The following is a 14897-nucleotide window of genomic DNA, read 5'->3' as shown; positions in this document are numbered from 1 at the left end:
TTGGGATGTACCTACAAAGAGAATCTGCGTGAAATCGTGCTTACGCAAGGATTGATACATCCGGATTTTTTTGTGCGCAGCAGCTTTCCAGATCCACGCAAGTCTTAGTACATGAGCCCCCAGGATCCCAACTTGTATCACTTCCAATAAGGGGTCCTACGATAAACGTAGGAACCCTATTGTATTCGTTGGCATTGTATATTTTTTCCTGATATGTAGTGGTATGCTGCTGGCCTGTTGACCATGGGGTTGTTTCCAACCTCTACCAACCGTTCTGTCAGACGTGTCATCAAATAATGTTTACTATCATGTATTCATTAGTCCTACAGTAGGACACATTATGGTTGCTTGCAACTGTATTTTATATTGTATTTATAATTTGTCACTTTATTTTATGTTTTCATTTGTTTCTAAAATCTCAGTTCCTGTGAGTGTATGAACACAATGATCAGTGTTGGAATTGGCTGTGACATGGCGTAGAAACCAATTGGCATTTGTGTTTTCCACCATAAATTGATGCAGAAAAGGCACAAATTGATGCATAAAAACCAGTGACGGACTGGACGGTCTGGGCAGATGCCAGAAGGGCCGTGGCCTCTCGTGGGCCGTTTGGCCTCTCGTGGGCCTTTTGGAGCGGCATGCTTGTTGGGATCGCGCGGCCCCACCGTCGCGGCGGCGGCCCCGCATTATCCATCTCCCCCCCCCGTCAACAATTGTGTCCGCGAGATTTTTTCTCGGGGCCGTGACCCGGAAGTAGAAGGAGACGATAGTTGTGTTGTTGTCGACTGCTACCCTCCTGTAGCATTCGGCGGCGGTGTCTTTCCTCCAGAATCACCAAAAGCAAGAGCGCCATTGTGCATCTATTTTGTGTAATTATCATGCACATCACATACAAAATGTAGAAGGCTATAGCTTCGTCTTGCTCTTCGTACTCCATCTTTCTCGAATGCCGCCTGAACGCCACCTATCATATCAGGGTATGACATCCTTCCGGCAATGAATCGATTTTCTCACTAAATTGTTTACATTTACAGAAAAGGCACCCGTCACACAATTGCAGGCACTTTTAGATTGAATGGAAAGCAGACCGATATATTGACAGATATTCATAAAAAACACATTTTGGATGAGTTGCAAGAATATGGAATTGTAGTTTCCGTAGTGTAGTCGTTATCACGGTCGACTCACATGTGGAAGGTCACTGGATCGAAACCGGGTAGAAACATCTGTGTGAAGTAGACAACGAGAGTTGTTTATATAAGTACCGTCATGAATGCCGACACCTTCATTGGTGTGCATGAAGCTCCATGTCAAGGTTCTGTGGTGTAGAGGTTGTCACGTTCGCCTCACAAACGAGAGGTCCCCGGTGTGGAAGCATCTGGAATTGTACACATTGACAGAAACGGTACCCGTCACAGGTGAACAAATACAGACTCTTATTGATTGAAGGTACCCGTCACACAAATGCACACACCTTTAGATTGAATAGAAAGCAAGCTAGATTTTATTTCAAGCAGTCAGCCAAATTACAGACAGATATTCATAAAAAACACATTTTGTATGAGTTGCAAAATTATGAAATTGTAGTTTCCGTAGTGTAGTGGTTATCACGTTCGCCTAACACGCGAAAGGTCCCCGGTTCAAAACCGGGCGGAAACATCTTGGCATTGATACATTATTGAACCTTACAACAAAAGCTAGCTGCCACCAGTTAACATGTACAGCCATTCGACATGGAATATCAAACAATCTGCAATGGTGATCAAGCAGTCAGAGAATGTGCCTGTAGATGGTTCTCAAAGACGACATTTTTGATGAGGTGCGGGAAGTTGCAGTGTGGTGTTTATCACGTTCGCCTTACATGCACAATGTCCTGGGTTTAAGAACGGGCGGAAATTTCTTGACTCTAGAACATGTATCATGTTCGCCTTACACGTGAAAGGTCCCCGGTTCCAAACATGTGTGTGAAGTAGACAACAAAACTTGTTGATTTAAGTACCTTCATGAATGATGACAATTTCATTGGGGTGCAGAAAGCAGTCAGCGTAGTATCCGTAGTGTAGTAGTTATCACGTTCGCCTCACAAATGAAAGGTCCCCGTTTCCAAACATGTTGGTGAAGTAGACAAAAAGACATGTTTATTTAAGTACCTTCATGAATGACGGCAATTTCATTGGGGTGCAGAAAGCAATGAATGTAGTTTCCGTAGTGTAGTGGTTATCACGTTCGCCTCACACGCCAAAGGTCCCCGGTTCGAAACCGGGCGGAAACAACTGGAATTGTTTACATTTACAGAAAGGCCACCCGTCCCACAATCGCAGGCACATTTAGATTGAATTGAAGGCAGACAGAGATACTGACAGATATTCATAAAAAACACATATTGGATGAGTTGCAAGAAAATGTAGATGTAGTTTCAGTAGTGTAGTGGTTATCACGTTCGCCTCACACGCGGAAGGTCCCCGGTTCGAAACCGGGCGGAAACAGCTTGAAATTGATACGTTAGTGAACGATACAGCGAAAGCTAGCTGCCACCAGTTAACATCTACAGCCATTCGAGACGGGATGCCAAACAGTCTGCATTGGTGATCAAGCAGTCAGAGAATGTGCCTGCAGGTTATTCTCAAAGACAACATTTCTGATGAGGTGCGGGAAGCTGTAGTGTTGCGTTTATCACATTCACCTTACATGCAAAATGTCCTCTATTTAAGGCCAGGCGGAAATTTCTTGACTTTGAAACACTCTAGAACATGAATAGGAGAGCCACATGTCTTGAGGAAACTTCAGTCATTGGGAGATGGAACACCGAACAGTCTATATTTTTGGAGCAAGGAGGAGGCCATATTCCTTAAAAAAACAATCTCAAACGTTGAAATGTCTATAGTTAAAAATGTTTCTGCCAGGCTTTGAACCCAGACCTTTCTTATATAAGGCTAACTTGTTAACCAAAAAACCTTGCAACACCAGCTGTTTGTAAATATGCTGGCTAAATACCCTCTGCTTTCAGTAGGCTTTGCATGTTTGAGATAAAACAAAAAAAAAAATGCAATGAGGAGGAAGAGCAAACATGACGTTTTTGTAGTGTAGTGGTTATCACGTTCGCCTTACACGCGAAAGGTCCCCGGTTCGAAACCGGGAAGAAACTTCTGTGTGAAGTAGACAACGAGAGTTGTTTATATAAGTACCGTCATGAATGCCGACACCTTCATTGGTGTGCATGAAGCTCCATGTCAAGGTTCTGTGGTGTAGAGGTTGTCACGTTCGCCTCACAAACGAGAGGTCCCCGGTGTGGAAGCATCTGGAATTGTACACATTGACAGAAACGGTACCCGTCACAGGTGAACAAATACAGACTCTTATTGATTGAAGGTACCCGTCACACAAATGCACACACCTTTAGATTGAATAGAAAGCAAGCTAGATTTTATTTCAAGCAGTCAGCCAAATTACAGACAGATATTCATAAAAAACACATTTTGTATGAGTTGCAAAATCATGAAATTGTAGTTTCTGTAGTGTAGTGGTTATCACGTTCGCCTAACACGCGAAAGGTCCCCGGTTCAAAACCGGGCGGAAACATCTTGGCATTGATACATTATTGAACCTTACAACAAAAGCTAGCTGCCACCAGTTAACATCTACAGCCATTCGAAATGGAATATCAAACAATCTGCAATGGTGATCAAGCAGTCAGAGAATGTGCCTGTAGATGGTTCTCAAAGACGACAATTTTGATGAGGTGCGGGAAGCTGCAGTGTGGTGTTTATCACGTTCGCCTTACATGCACAATGTCCTGGGTTTAAGAACGGGCGGAAATTTCTTGACTCTAGAACATGTATCATGTTCGCCTTACACGTGAAAGGTCCCCGGTTCCAAACATGTGTGTGAAGTAGACAACAAAACTTGTTGATTTAAGTACCTTCATGAATGATGACAATTTCATTGGGGTGCAGAAAGCAGTCAGCGTAGTATCCGTAGTGTAGTAGTTATCACGTTCGCCTCACAAATGAAAGGTCCCCGTTTCCAAACATGTTGGTGAAGTAGACAAAAAGACATGTTTATTTAAGTACCTTCATGAATGACGGCAATTTCATTGGGGTGCAGAAAGTACTGAATGTAGTTTCCGTAGTGTAGTGGTTATCACGTTCGCCTCACATGCGAAAGGTCCCCGGTTCGAAACCGGGCGGAAACAACTGGAATTGTTTACATTTACAGAAAGGCCACCCGTCCCACAATCGCAGGCACATTTAGATTGAATTGAAGGCAGACAGAGATTCTGACAGATATTCATAAAAAACACATTTTGCATGAGTTGCAAGAAAATGTAGTTGTAGTTTCCGTAGTGTAGTGGTTATCACGTTCGCCTCACACGCGGAAGGTCCCCGGTTCGAAACCGGGCGGAAACAGCTTGAAATTGATACGTTAGTGAACGATACAGCGAAAGCTAGCTGCCACCAGTTAACATCTACAGCCATTCGAGACGGGATGCCAAACAGTCTGCATTGGTGATCAAGCAGTCAGAGAATGTGCCTGCAGGTTATTCTCAAAGACAACATTTCTGATGAGGTGCGGGAAGCTGTAGTGTTGCGTTTATCACATTCACCTTACATGCAAAATGTCCTCTATTTAAGGCCAGGCGGAAATTTCTTGACTTTGAAACACTCTAGAACATGAATAGGAGAGCCACATGTCTTGAGGAAACTTCAGTCATTGGGAGATGGAACACCGAACCGTCTATATTTTTGGAGCAAGGAGGAGGCCATATTCCTTAAAAAAACAATCTCAAACGTTGAAATGTCTATAGTTAAAAATGTTTCTGCCAGGCTTTGAACCCAGACCTTTCTTATATAAGGCTAACTTGTTAACCAAAAAACCTTGCAACACCAGCTGTTTGTAAATATGCTGGCTAAATACCCTGTGCTTTCAGTAGGCTTTGCATGTTTGAGATAAAACTAAAAAAAAAAATGCAATGAGGAGGAAGAGCAAACCTGACGTTTCTATAGTGTAGTGGTTATCACGTTCGCCTTACACGCGAAAGGTCCCCGGTTCGAAACCGGGTAGAAACTTCTGTGTGAAGTAGACAACGAGAGTTGTTTATATAAGTACCGTCATGAATGCCGACACCTTCATTGGTGTGCATGAAGCTCCATGTCAAGGTTCTGTGGTGTAGAGGTTGTCACGTTCGCCTCACAAACGAGAGGTCCCCGGTGTGGAAGCATCTGGAATTGTACACATTGACAGAAACGGTACCCGTCACAGGTGAACAAATACAGACTCTTATTGATTGAAGGTACCCGTCACACAAATGCACACACCTTTAGATTGAATAGAAAGCAAGCTAGATTTTATTTCAAGCAGTCAGCCAAATTACAGACAGATATTCATAAAAAACACATTTTGTATGAGTTGCAAAATTATGAAATTGTAGTTTCCGTAGTGTAGTGGTTATCACGTTCGCCTAACACGCGAAAGGTCCCCGGTTCAAAACCGGGCGGAAACATCTTGGCATTGATACATTATTGAACCTTACAACAAAAGCTAGCTGCCACCAGTTAACATCTACAGCCATTCGAAATGGAATATCAAACAATCTGCAATGGTGATCAAGCAGTCAGAGAATGTGCCTGTAGATGGTTCTCAAAGACGACAATTTTGATGAGGTGCGGGAAGCTGCAGTGTGGTGTTTATCACGTTCGCCTTACATGCACAATGTCCTGGGTTTAAGAACGGGCGGAAATTTCTTGACTCTAGAACATGTATCATGTTCGCCTTACACGTGAAAGGTCCCCGGTTCCAAACATGTGTGTGAAGTAGACAACAAAACTTGTTGATTTAAGTACCTTCATGAATGATGACAATTTCATTGGGGTGCAGAAAGCAGTCAGCGTAGTATCCGTAGTGTAGTAGTTATCACGTTCGCCTCACAAATGAAAGGTCCCCGTTTCCAAACATGTTGGTGAAGTAGACAAAAAGACATGTTTATTTAAGTACCTTCATGAATGACGGCAATTTCATTGGGGTGCAGAAAGTACTGAATGTAGTTTCCGTAGTGTAGTGGTTATCACGTTCGCCTCACACGCGAAAGGTCCCCGGTTCGAAACCGGGCGGAAACAACTGGAATTGTTTACATTTACAGAAAGGCCACCCGTCCCACAATCGCAGGCACATTTAGATTGAATTGAAGGCAGACAGAGATTCTGACAGATATTCATAAAAAACACATATTGGATGAGTTGCAAGAAAATGTAGTTGTAGTTTCCGCAGTGTAGTGGTTATCACGTTCGCCTCACACGCGGAAGGTCCCCGGTTCGAAACCGGGCGGAAACAGCTTGAAATTGATACGTTAGTGAACGATACAGCGAAAGCTAGCTGCCACCAGTTAACATCTACAGCCATTCGAGACGGGATGCCAAACAGTCTGCATTGGTGATCAAGCAGTCAGAGAATGTGCCTGCAGGTTATTCTCAAAGACAACATTTCTGATGAGGTGCGGGAAGCTGTAGTGTTGCGTTTATCACATTCACCTTACATGCAAAATGTCCTCTATTTAAGGCCAGGCGGAAATTTCTTGACTTTGAAACACTCTAGAACATGAATAGGAGAGCCACATGTCTTGAGGAAACTTCAGTCATTGGGAGATGGAACACCGAACCGTCTATATTTTTGGAGCAAGGAGGAGGCCATATTCCTTAAAAAAACAATCTCAAACGTTGAAATGTCTATAGTTAAAAATGTTTCTGCCAGGCTTTGAACCCAGACCTTTCTTATATAAGGCTAACTTGTTAACCAAAAAACCTTGCAACACCAGCTGTTTGTAAATATGCTGGCTAAATACCCTGTGCTTTCAGTAGGCTTTGCATGTTTGAGATAAAACTAAAAAAAAAATGCAATGAGGAGGAAGAGCAAACATGACGTTTCTATAGTGTAGTGGTTATCACGTTCGCCTTACCCCGGTTCGAAACCGGGTAGAAACTTCTGTGTGAAGTAGACAACGAGAGTTGTTTATATAAGTACCGTCATGAATGCCGACACCTTCATTGGTGTGCATGAAGCTCCATGTCAAGGTTCTGTGGTGTAGAGGTTGTCACGTTCGCCTCACAAACGAGAGGTCCCCGGTGTGGAAGCATCTGGAATTGTACACATTGACAGAAACGGTACCCGTCACAGGTGAACAAATACAGACTCTTATTGATTGAAGGTACCCGTCACACAAATGCACACACCTTTAGATTGAATAGAAAGCAAGCTAGATTTTATTTCAAGCAGTCAGCCAAATTACCGACAGATATTCATAAAAAACACATTTTGTATGAGTTGCAAAACTATGAAATTGTAGTTTCCGTAGTGTAGTGGTTATCACGTTCGCCTAACACGCGAAAGGTCCCCGGTTCAAAACCGGGCGGAAACATCTTGGCATTGATACATTATTGAACCTTACAACAAAAGCTAGCTGCCACCAGTTAACATCTACAGCCATTCGAAATGGAATATCAAACAATCTGCAATGGTGATCAAGCAGTCAGAGAATGTGCCTGTAGATGGTTCTCAAAGACGACAATTTTGATGAGGTGCGGGAAGCTGCAGTGTGGTGTTTATCACGTTCGCCTTACATGCACAATGTCCTGGGTTTAAGAACGGGCGGAAATTTCTTGACTCTAGAACATGTATCATGTTCGCCTTACACGTGAAAGGTCCCCGGTTCCAAACATGTGTGTGAAGTAGACAACAAAACTTGTTGATTTAAGTACCTTCATGAATGATGACAATTTCATTGGGGTGCAGAAAGCAGTCAGCGTAGTATCCGTAGTGTAGTAGTTATCACGTTCGCCTCACAAATGAAAGGTCCCCGTTTCCAAACATGTTGGTGAAGTAGACAAAAAGACATGTTTATTTAAGTACCTTCATGAATGACGGCAATTTCATTGGGGTGCAGAAAGTACTGAATGTAGTTTCCGTAGTGTAGTGGTTATCACGTTCGCCTCACACGCGAAAGGTCCCCGGTTCGAAACCGGGCGGAAACAACTGGAATTGTTTACATTTACAGAAAGGCCACCCGTCCCACAATCGCAGGCACATTTAGATTGAATTGAAGGCAGACAGAGATTCTGACAGATATTCATAAAAAACACATATTGGATGAGTTGCAAGAAAATGTAGTTGTAGTTTCCGCAGTGTAGTGGTTATCACGTTCGCCTCACACGCGGAAGGTCCCCGGTTCGAAACCGGGCGGAAACAGCTTGAAATTGATACGTTAGTGAACGATACAGCGAAAGCTAGCTGCCACCAGTTAACATCTACAGCCATTCGAGACGGGATGCCAAACAGTCTGCATTGGTGATCAAGCAGTCAGAGAATGTGCCTGCAGGTTATTCTCAAAGACAACATTTCTGATGAGGTGCGGGAAGCTGTAGTGTTGCGTTTATCACATTCACCTTACATGCAAAATGTCCTCTATTTAAGGCCAGGCGGAAATTTCTTGACTTTGAAACACTCTAGAACATGAATAGGAGAGCCACATGTCTTGAGGAAACTTCAGTCATTGGGAGATGGAACACCGAACCGTCTATATTTTTGGAGCAAGGAGGAGGCCATATTCCTTAAAAAAACAATCTCAAACGTTGAAATGTCTATAGTTAAAAATGTTTCTGCCAGGCTTTGAACCCAGACCTTTCTTATATAAGGCTAACTTGTTAACCAAAAAACCTTGCAACACCAGCTGTTTGTAAATATGCTGGCTAAATACCCTGTGCTTTCAGTAGGCTTTGCATGTTTGAGATAAAACTAAAAAAAAAATGCAATGAGGAGGAAGAGCAAACATGACGTTTCTATAGTGTAGTGGTTATCACGTTCGCCTTACCCCGGTTCGAAACCGGGTAGAAACTTCTGTGTGAAGTAGACAACGAGAGTTGTTTATATAAGTACCGTCATGAATGCCGACACCTTCATTGGTGTGCATGAAGCTCCATGTCAAGGTTCTGTGGTGTAGAGGTTGTCACGTTCGCCTCACAAACGAGAGGTCCCCGGTGTGGAAGCATCTGGAATTGTACACATTGACAGAAACGGTACCCGTCACAGGTGAACAAATACAGACTCTTATTGATTGAAGGTACCCGTCACACAAATGCACACACCTTTAGATTGAATAGAAAGCAAGCTAGATTTTATTTCAAGCAGTCAGCCAAATTACCGACAGATATTCATAAAAAACACATTTTGTATGAGTTGCAAAACTATGAAATTGTAGTTTCCGTAGTGTAGTGGTTATCACGTTCGCCTAACACGCGAAAGGTCCCCGGTTCAAAACCGGGCGGAAACATCTTGGCATTGATACATTATTGAACCTTACAACAAAAGCTAGCTGCCACCAGTTAACATCTACAGCCATTCGAAATGGAATATCAAACAATCTGCAATGGTGATCAAGCAGTCAGAGAATGTGCCTGTAGATGGTTCTCAAAGACGACAATTTTGATGAGGTGCGGGAAGCTGCAGTGTGGTGTTTATCACGTTCGCCTTACATGCACAATGTCCTGGGTTTAAGAACGGGCGGAAATTTCTTGACTCTAGAACATGTATCATGTTCGCCTTACACGTGAAAGGTCCCCGGTTCCAAACATGTGTGTGAAGTAGACAACAAAACTTGTTGATTTAAGTACCTTCATGAATGATGACAATTTCATTGGGGTGCAGAAAGCAGTCAGCGTAGTATCCGTAGTGTAGTAGTTATCACGTTCGCCTCACAAATGAAAGGTCCCCGTTTCCAAACATGTTGGTGAAGTAGACAAAAAGACATGTTTATTTAAGTACCTTCATGAATGACGGCAATTTCATTGGGGTGCAGAAAGTACTGAATGTAGTTTCCGTAGTGTAGTGGTTATCACGTTCGCCTCACTCGCGAAAGGTCCCCGGTTCGAAACCGGGCGGAAACAACTGGAATTGTTTACATTTACAGAAAGGCCACCCGTCCCACAATCGCAGGCACATTTAGATTGAATTGAAGGCAGACAGAGATTCTGACAGATATTCATAAAAAACACATATTGGATGAGTTGCAAGAAAATGTAGTTGTAGTTTCCGCAGTGTAGTGGTTATCACGTTCGCCTCACACGCGGAAGGTCCCCGGTTCGAAACCGGGCGGAAACAGCTTGAAATTGATACGTTAGTGAACGATACAGCGAAAGCTAGCTGCCACCAGTTAACATCTACAGCCATTCGAGACGGGATGCCAAACAGTCTGCATTGGTGATCAAGCAGTCAGAGAATGTGCCTGCAGGTTATTCTCAAAGACAACATTTCTGATGAGGTGCGGGAAGCTGTAGTGTTGCGTTTATCACATTCACCTTACATGCAAAATGTCCTCTATTTAAGGCCAGGCGGAAATTTCTTGACTTTGAAACACTCTAGAACATGAATAGGAGAGCCACATGTCTTGAGGAAACTTCAGTCATTGGGAGATGGAACACCGAACCGTCTATATTTTTGGAGCAAGGAGGAGGCCATATTCCTTAAAAAAACAATCTCAAACGTTGAAATGTCTATAGTTAAAAATGTTTCTGCCAGGCTTTGAACCCAGACCTTTCTTATATAAGGCTAACTTGTTAACCAAAAAACCTTGCAACACCAGCTGTTTGTAAATATGCTGGCTAAATACCCTGTGCTTTCAGTAGGCTTTGCATGTTTGAGATAAAACTAAAAAAAAAAATGCAATGAGGAGGAAGAGAAAACATGACGTTTCTATAGTGTAGTGGTTATCACGTTCGCCTTACACGCGAAAGGTCCCCGGTTCGAAACCGGGTAGAAACTTCTGTGTGAAGTAGACAACGAGAGTTGTTTATATAAGTACCGTCATGAATGCCGACACCTTCATTGGTGTGCATGAAGCTCCATGTCAAGGTTCTGTGGTGTAGAGGTTGTCATGTTCGCCTCACAAACGAGAGGTCCCCGGTGTGGAAGCATCTGGAATTGTACACATTGACAGAAACGGTACCCGTCACAGGTGAACAAATACAGACTCTTATTGATTGAAGGTACCCGTCACACAAATGCACACACCTTTAGATTGAATAGAAAGCAAGCTAGATTTTATTTCAAGCAGTCAGCCAAATTACCGACAGATATTCATAAAAAACACATTTTGTATGAGTTGCAAAATTATGAAATTGTAGTTTCCGTAGTGTAGTGGTTATCACGTTCGCCTAACACGCGAAAGGTCCCCGGTTCAAAACCGGGCGGAAACATCTTGGCATTGATACATTATTGAACCTTACAACAAAAGCTAGCTGCCACCAGTTAACATCTACAGCCATTCGAAATGGAATATCAAACAATCTGCAATGGTGATCAAGCAGTCAGAGAATGTGCCTGTAGATGGTTCTCAAAGACGACAATTTTGATGAGGTGCGGGAAGCTGCAGTGTGGTGTTTATCACGTTCGCCTTACATGCACAATGTCCTGGGTTTAAGAACGGGCGGAAATTTCTTGACTCTAGAACATGTATCATGTTCGCCTTACACGTGAAAGGTCCCCGGTTCCAAACATGTGTGTGAAGTAGACAACAAAACTTGTTGATTTAAGTACCTTCATGAATGATGACAATTTCATTGGGGTGCAGAAAGCAGTCAGCGTAGTATCCGTAGTGTAGTAGTTATCACGTTCGCCTCACAAATGAAAGGTCCCCGTTTCCAAACATGTTGGTGAAGTAGACAAAAAGACATGTTTATTTAAGTACCTTCATGAATGACGGCAATTTCATTGGGGTGCAGAAAGTACTGAATGTAGTTTCCGTAGTGTAGTGGTTATCACGTTCGCCTCACAAGCGAAAGGTCCCCGGTTCGAAACCGGGCGGAAACAACTGGAATTGTTTACATTTACAGAAAGGCCACCCGTCCCACAATCGCAGGCACATTTAGATTGAATTGAAGGCAGACAGAGATTCTGACAGATATTCATAAAAAACACATTTTGGATGAGTTGCAAGAAGATGTAGTTGTAGTTTCCGCAGTGTAGTGGTTATCACGTTCGCCTCACACGCGGAAGGTCCCCGGTTCGAAACCGGGCGGAAACAGCTTGAAATTGATACGTTAGTGAACGATACAGCGAAAGCTAGCTGCCACCAGTTAACATCTACAGCCATTCGAGACGGGATGCCAAACAGTCTGCATTGGTGATCAAGCAGTCAGAGAATGTGCCTGCAGGTTATTCTCAAAGACAACATTTCTGATGAGGTGCGGGAAGCTGTAGTGTTGCGTTTATCACATTCACCTTACATGCAAAATGTCCTCTATTTAAGGCCAGGCGGAAATTTCTTGACTTTGAAACACTCTAGAACATGAATAGGAGAGCCACATGTCTTGAGGAAACTTCAGTCATTGGGAGATGGAACACCGAACCGTCTATATTTTTGGAGCAAGGAGGAGGCCATATTCCTTAAAAAAACAATCTCAAACGTTGAAATGTCTATAGTTAAAAATGTTTCTGCCAGGCTTTGAACCCAGACCTTTCTTATATAAGGCTAACTTGTTAACCAAAAAACCTTGCAACACCAGCTGTTTGTAAATATGCTGGCTAAATACCCTGTGCTTTCAGTAGGCTTTGCATGTTTGAGATAAAACTAAAAAAAAAAATGCAATGAGGAGGAAGAGAAAACATGACGTTTCTATAGTGTAGTGGTTATCACGTTCGCCTTACACGCGAAAGGTCCCCGGTTCGAAACCGGGTAGAAACTTCTGTGTGAAGTAGACAACGAGAGTTGTTTATATAAGTACCGTCATGAATGCCGACACCTTCATTGGTGTGCATGAAGCTCCATGTCAAGGTTCTGTGGTGTAGAGGTTGTCACGTTCGCCTCACAAACGAGAGGTCCCCGGTGTGGAAGCATCTGGAATTGTACACATTGACAGAAACGGTACCCGTCACAGGTGAACAAATACAGACTCTTATTGATTGAAGGTACCCGTCACACAAATGCACACACCTTTAGATTGAATAGAAAGCAAGCTAGATTTTATTTCAAGCAGTCAGCCAAATTACCGACAGATATTCATAAAAAACACATTTTGTATGAGTTGCAAAATTATGAAATTGTAGTTTCCGTAGTGTAGTGGTTATCACGTTCGCCTAACACGCGAAAGGTCCCCGGTTCAAAACCGGGCGGAAACATCTTGGCATTGATACATTATTGAACCTTACAACAAAAGCTAGCTGCCACCAGTTAACATCTACAGCCATTCGAAATGGAATATCAAACAATCTGCAATGGTGATCAAGCAGTCAGAGAATGTGCCTGTAGATGGTTCTCAAAGACGACAATTTTGATGAGGTGCGGGAAGCTGCAGTGTGGTGTTTATCACGTTCGCCTTACATGCACAATGTCCTGGGTTTAAGAACGGGCGGAAATTTCTTGACTCTAGAACATGTATCATGTTCGCCTTACACGTGAAAGGTCCCCGGTTCCAAACATGTGTGTGAAGTAGACAACAAAACTTGTTGATTTAAGTACCTTCATGAATGATGACAATTTCATTGGGGTGCAGAAAGCAGTCAGCGTAGTATCCGTAGTGTAGTAGTTATCACGTTCGCCTCACAAATGAAAGGTCCCCGTTTCCAAACATGTTGGTGAAGTAGACAAAAAGACATGTTTATTTAAGTACCTTCATGAATGACGGCAATTTCATTGGGGTGCAGAAAGTACTGAATGTAGTTTCCGTAGTGTAGTGGTTATCACGTTCGCCTCACACGCGAAAGGTCCCCGGTTCGAAACCGGGCGGAAACAACTGGAATTGTTTACATTTACAGAAAGGCCACCCGTCCCACAATCGCAGGCACATTTAGATTGAATTGAAGGCAGACAGAGATTCTGACAGATATTCATAAAAAACACATATTGGATGAGTTGCAAGAAAATGTAGTTGTAGTTTCCGCAGTGTAGTGGTTATCACGTTCGCCTCACACGCGGAAGGTCCCCGGTTCGAAACCGGGCGGAAACAGCTTGAAATTGATACGTTAGTGAACGATACAGCGAAAGCTAGCTGCCACCAGTTAACATCTACAGCCATTCGAGACGGGATGCCAAACAGTCTGCATTGGTGATCAAGCAGTCAGAGAATGTGCCTGCAGGTTATTCTCAAAGACAACATTTCTGATGAGGTGCGGGAAGCTGTAGTGTTGCGTTTATCACATTCACCTTACATGCAAAATGTCCTCTATTTAAGGCCAGGCGGAAATTTCTTGACTTTGAAACACTCTAGAACATGAATAGGAGAGCCACATGTCTTGAGGAAACTTCAGTCATTGGGAGATGGAACACCGAACCGTCTATATTTTTGGAGCAAGGAGGAGGCCATATTCCTTAAAAAAACAATCTCAAACGTTGAAATGTCTATAGTTAAAAATGTTTCTGCCAGGCTTTGAACCCAGACCTTTCTTATATAAGGCTAACTTGTTAACCAAAAAACCTTGCAACACCAGCTGTTTGTAAATATGCTGGCTAAATACCCTGTGCTTTCAGTAGGCTTTGCATGTTTGAGATAAAACTAAAAAAAAAAATGCAATGAGGAGGAAGAGCAAACATGACGTTTCTATAGTGTAGTGGTTATCACGTGCGCCTTACATGCGAAAGGTCCCCGGTTCGAAACCGGGTAGAAACTTCTGTGTGAAGTAGACAACGAGAGTTGTTTATATAAGTACCGTCATGAATGCCGACACCTTCATTGGTGTGCATGAAGCTCCATGTCAAGGTTCTGTGGTGTAGAGGTTGTCACGTTCGCCTCACAAACGAGAGGTCCCCGGTGTGGAAGCATCTGGAATTGTACACATTGACAGAAACGGTACCCGTCACAGGTGAACAAATACAGACTCTTATTGATTGAAGGTACCCGTCACACAAATGCACACACCTT

General features: G+C 43.1%; 26 non-coding genes across 26 annotated transcripts; all 26 read left to right on the top strand.

Moving 5' to 3' along the window:
- The first annotated feature begins 1586 nt into the window (after nt 1–1586).
- On the top strand, nt 1587–1659 carry AC3HAE_022444 (transfer RNA valine (anticodon AAC)). The gene has a single exon. It is a non-coding gene; the product is annotated as a tRNA-Val (tRNA).
- A 540-nt stretch (nt 1660–2199) lies between these two features.
- On the top strand, nt 2200–2272 carry AC3HAE_022442 (transfer RNA valine (anticodon CAC)). Its single transcript has one exon. It is a non-coding gene; the product is annotated as a tRNA-Val (tRNA).
- A 141-nt stretch (nt 2273–2413) lies between these two features.
- On the top strand, nt 2414–2486 carry AC3HAE_022441 (transfer RNA valine (anticodon CAC)). Its single transcript has one exon. It is a non-coding gene; the product is annotated as a tRNA-Val (tRNA).
- A 586-nt stretch (nt 2487–3072) lies between these two features.
- AC3HAE_022440 (transfer RNA valine (anticodon UAC)) lies at nt 3073–3145 on the top strand. Its single transcript has one exon. It is a non-coding gene; the product is annotated as a tRNA-Val (tRNA).
- A 361-nt stretch (nt 3146–3506) lies between these two features.
- On the top strand, nt 3507–3579 carry AC3HAE_022439 (transfer RNA valine (anticodon AAC)). The gene has a single exon. It is a non-coding gene; the product is annotated as a tRNA-Val (tRNA).
- A 540-nt stretch (nt 3580–4119) lies between these two features.
- Nucleotides 4120–4192, top strand: AC3HAE_022438 (transfer RNA valine (anticodon CAC)). The gene has a single exon. It is a non-coding gene; the product is annotated as a tRNA-Val (tRNA).
- A 141-nt stretch (nt 4193–4333) lies between these two features.
- On the top strand, nt 4334–4406 carry AC3HAE_022437 (transfer RNA valine (anticodon CAC)). The gene has a single exon. It is a non-coding gene; the product is annotated as a tRNA-Val (tRNA).
- A 587-nt stretch (nt 4407–4993) lies between these two features.
- On the top strand, nt 4994–5066 carry AC3HAE_022436 (transfer RNA valine (anticodon UAC)). The gene has a single exon. It is a non-coding gene; the product is annotated as a tRNA-Val (tRNA).
- Nucleotides 5067–5427: 361 nt separating this feature from the next.
- On the top strand, nt 5428–5500 carry AC3HAE_022434 (transfer RNA valine (anticodon AAC)). The gene has a single exon. It is a non-coding gene; the product is annotated as a tRNA-Val (tRNA).
- A 540-nt stretch (nt 5501–6040) lies between these two features.
- AC3HAE_022433 (transfer RNA valine (anticodon CAC)) lies at nt 6041–6113 on the top strand. The gene has a single exon. It is a non-coding gene; the product is annotated as a tRNA-Val (tRNA).
- A 141-nt stretch (nt 6114–6254) lies between these two features.
- Nucleotides 6255–6327, top strand: AC3HAE_022431 (transfer RNA valine (anticodon CAC)). Its single transcript has one exon. It is a non-coding gene; the product is annotated as a tRNA-Val (tRNA).
- Nucleotides 6328–7335: 1008 nt separating this feature from the next.
- AC3HAE_022430 (transfer RNA valine (anticodon AAC)) lies at nt 7336–7408 on the top strand. The gene has a single exon. It is a non-coding gene; the product is annotated as a tRNA-Val (tRNA).
- Nucleotides 7409–7948: 540 nt separating this feature from the next.
- Nucleotides 7949–8021, top strand: AC3HAE_022429 (transfer RNA valine (anticodon CAC)). The gene has a single exon. It is a non-coding gene; the product is annotated as a tRNA-Val (tRNA).
- A 141-nt stretch (nt 8022–8162) lies between these two features.
- On the top strand, nt 8163–8235 carry AC3HAE_022428 (transfer RNA valine (anticodon CAC)). Its single transcript has one exon. It is a non-coding gene; the product is annotated as a tRNA-Val (tRNA).
- Nucleotides 8236–9243: 1008 nt separating this feature from the next.
- Nucleotides 9244–9316, top strand: AC3HAE_022427 (transfer RNA valine (anticodon AAC)). Its single transcript has one exon. It is a non-coding gene; the product is annotated as a tRNA-Val (tRNA).
- A 540-nt stretch (nt 9317–9856) lies between these two features.
- Nucleotides 9857–9929, top strand: AC3HAE_022426 (transfer RNA valine (anticodon CAC)). The gene has a single exon. It is a non-coding gene; the product is annotated as a tRNA-Val (tRNA).
- A 141-nt stretch (nt 9930–10070) lies between these two features.
- On the top strand, nt 10071–10143 carry AC3HAE_022425 (transfer RNA valine (anticodon CAC)). The gene has a single exon. It is a non-coding gene; the product is annotated as a tRNA-Val (tRNA).
- A 587-nt stretch (nt 10144–10730) lies between these two features.
- AC3HAE_022424 (transfer RNA valine (anticodon UAC)) lies at nt 10731–10803 on the top strand. Its single transcript has one exon. It is a non-coding gene; the product is annotated as a tRNA-Val (tRNA).
- A 361-nt stretch (nt 10804–11164) lies between these two features.
- AC3HAE_022422 (transfer RNA valine (anticodon AAC)) lies at nt 11165–11237 on the top strand. The gene has a single exon. It is a non-coding gene; the product is annotated as a tRNA-Val (tRNA).
- A 540-nt stretch (nt 11238–11777) lies between these two features.
- On the top strand, nt 11778–11850 carry AC3HAE_022420 (transfer RNA valine (anticodon CAC)). The gene has a single exon. It is a non-coding gene; the product is annotated as a tRNA-Val (tRNA).
- Nucleotides 11851–11991: 141 nt separating this feature from the next.
- On the top strand, nt 11992–12064 carry AC3HAE_022419 (transfer RNA valine (anticodon CAC)). The gene has a single exon. It is a non-coding gene; the product is annotated as a tRNA-Val (tRNA).
- Nucleotides 12065–12651: 587 nt separating this feature from the next.
- Nucleotides 12652–12724, top strand: AC3HAE_022418 (transfer RNA valine (anticodon UAC)). The gene has a single exon. It is a non-coding gene; the product is annotated as a tRNA-Val (tRNA).
- A 361-nt stretch (nt 12725–13085) lies between these two features.
- AC3HAE_022417 (transfer RNA valine (anticodon AAC)) lies at nt 13086–13158 on the top strand. The gene has a single exon. It is a non-coding gene; the product is annotated as a tRNA-Val (tRNA).
- A 540-nt stretch (nt 13159–13698) lies between these two features.
- Nucleotides 13699–13771, top strand: AC3HAE_022416 (transfer RNA valine (anticodon CAC)). Its single transcript has one exon. It is a non-coding gene; the product is annotated as a tRNA-Val (tRNA).
- Nucleotides 13772–13912: 141 nt separating this feature from the next.
- Nucleotides 13913–13985, top strand: AC3HAE_022415 (transfer RNA valine (anticodon CAC)). The gene has a single exon. It is a non-coding gene; the product is annotated as a tRNA-Val (tRNA).
- A 587-nt stretch (nt 13986–14572) lies between these two features.
- On the top strand, nt 14573–14645 carry AC3HAE_022414 (transfer RNA valine (anticodon UAC)). The gene has a single exon. It is a non-coding gene; the product is annotated as a tRNA-Val (tRNA).
- Nucleotides 14646–14897: the final 252 nt, after the last annotated feature.

The sequence above is a fragment of the Micromesistius poutassou genome, assembly GCF_964030765.1.
Source record: "Micromesistius poutassou genome assembly, chromosome: 8".
NCBI classification, from domain to species: Eukaryota; Metazoa; Chordata; class Actinopteri; order Gadiformes; family Gadidae; genus Micromesistius; species Micromesistius poutassou.
Note: the sequence above shows the minus strand (reverse complement) of the source record. Positions and strands in the feature narration are given on the sequence as shown.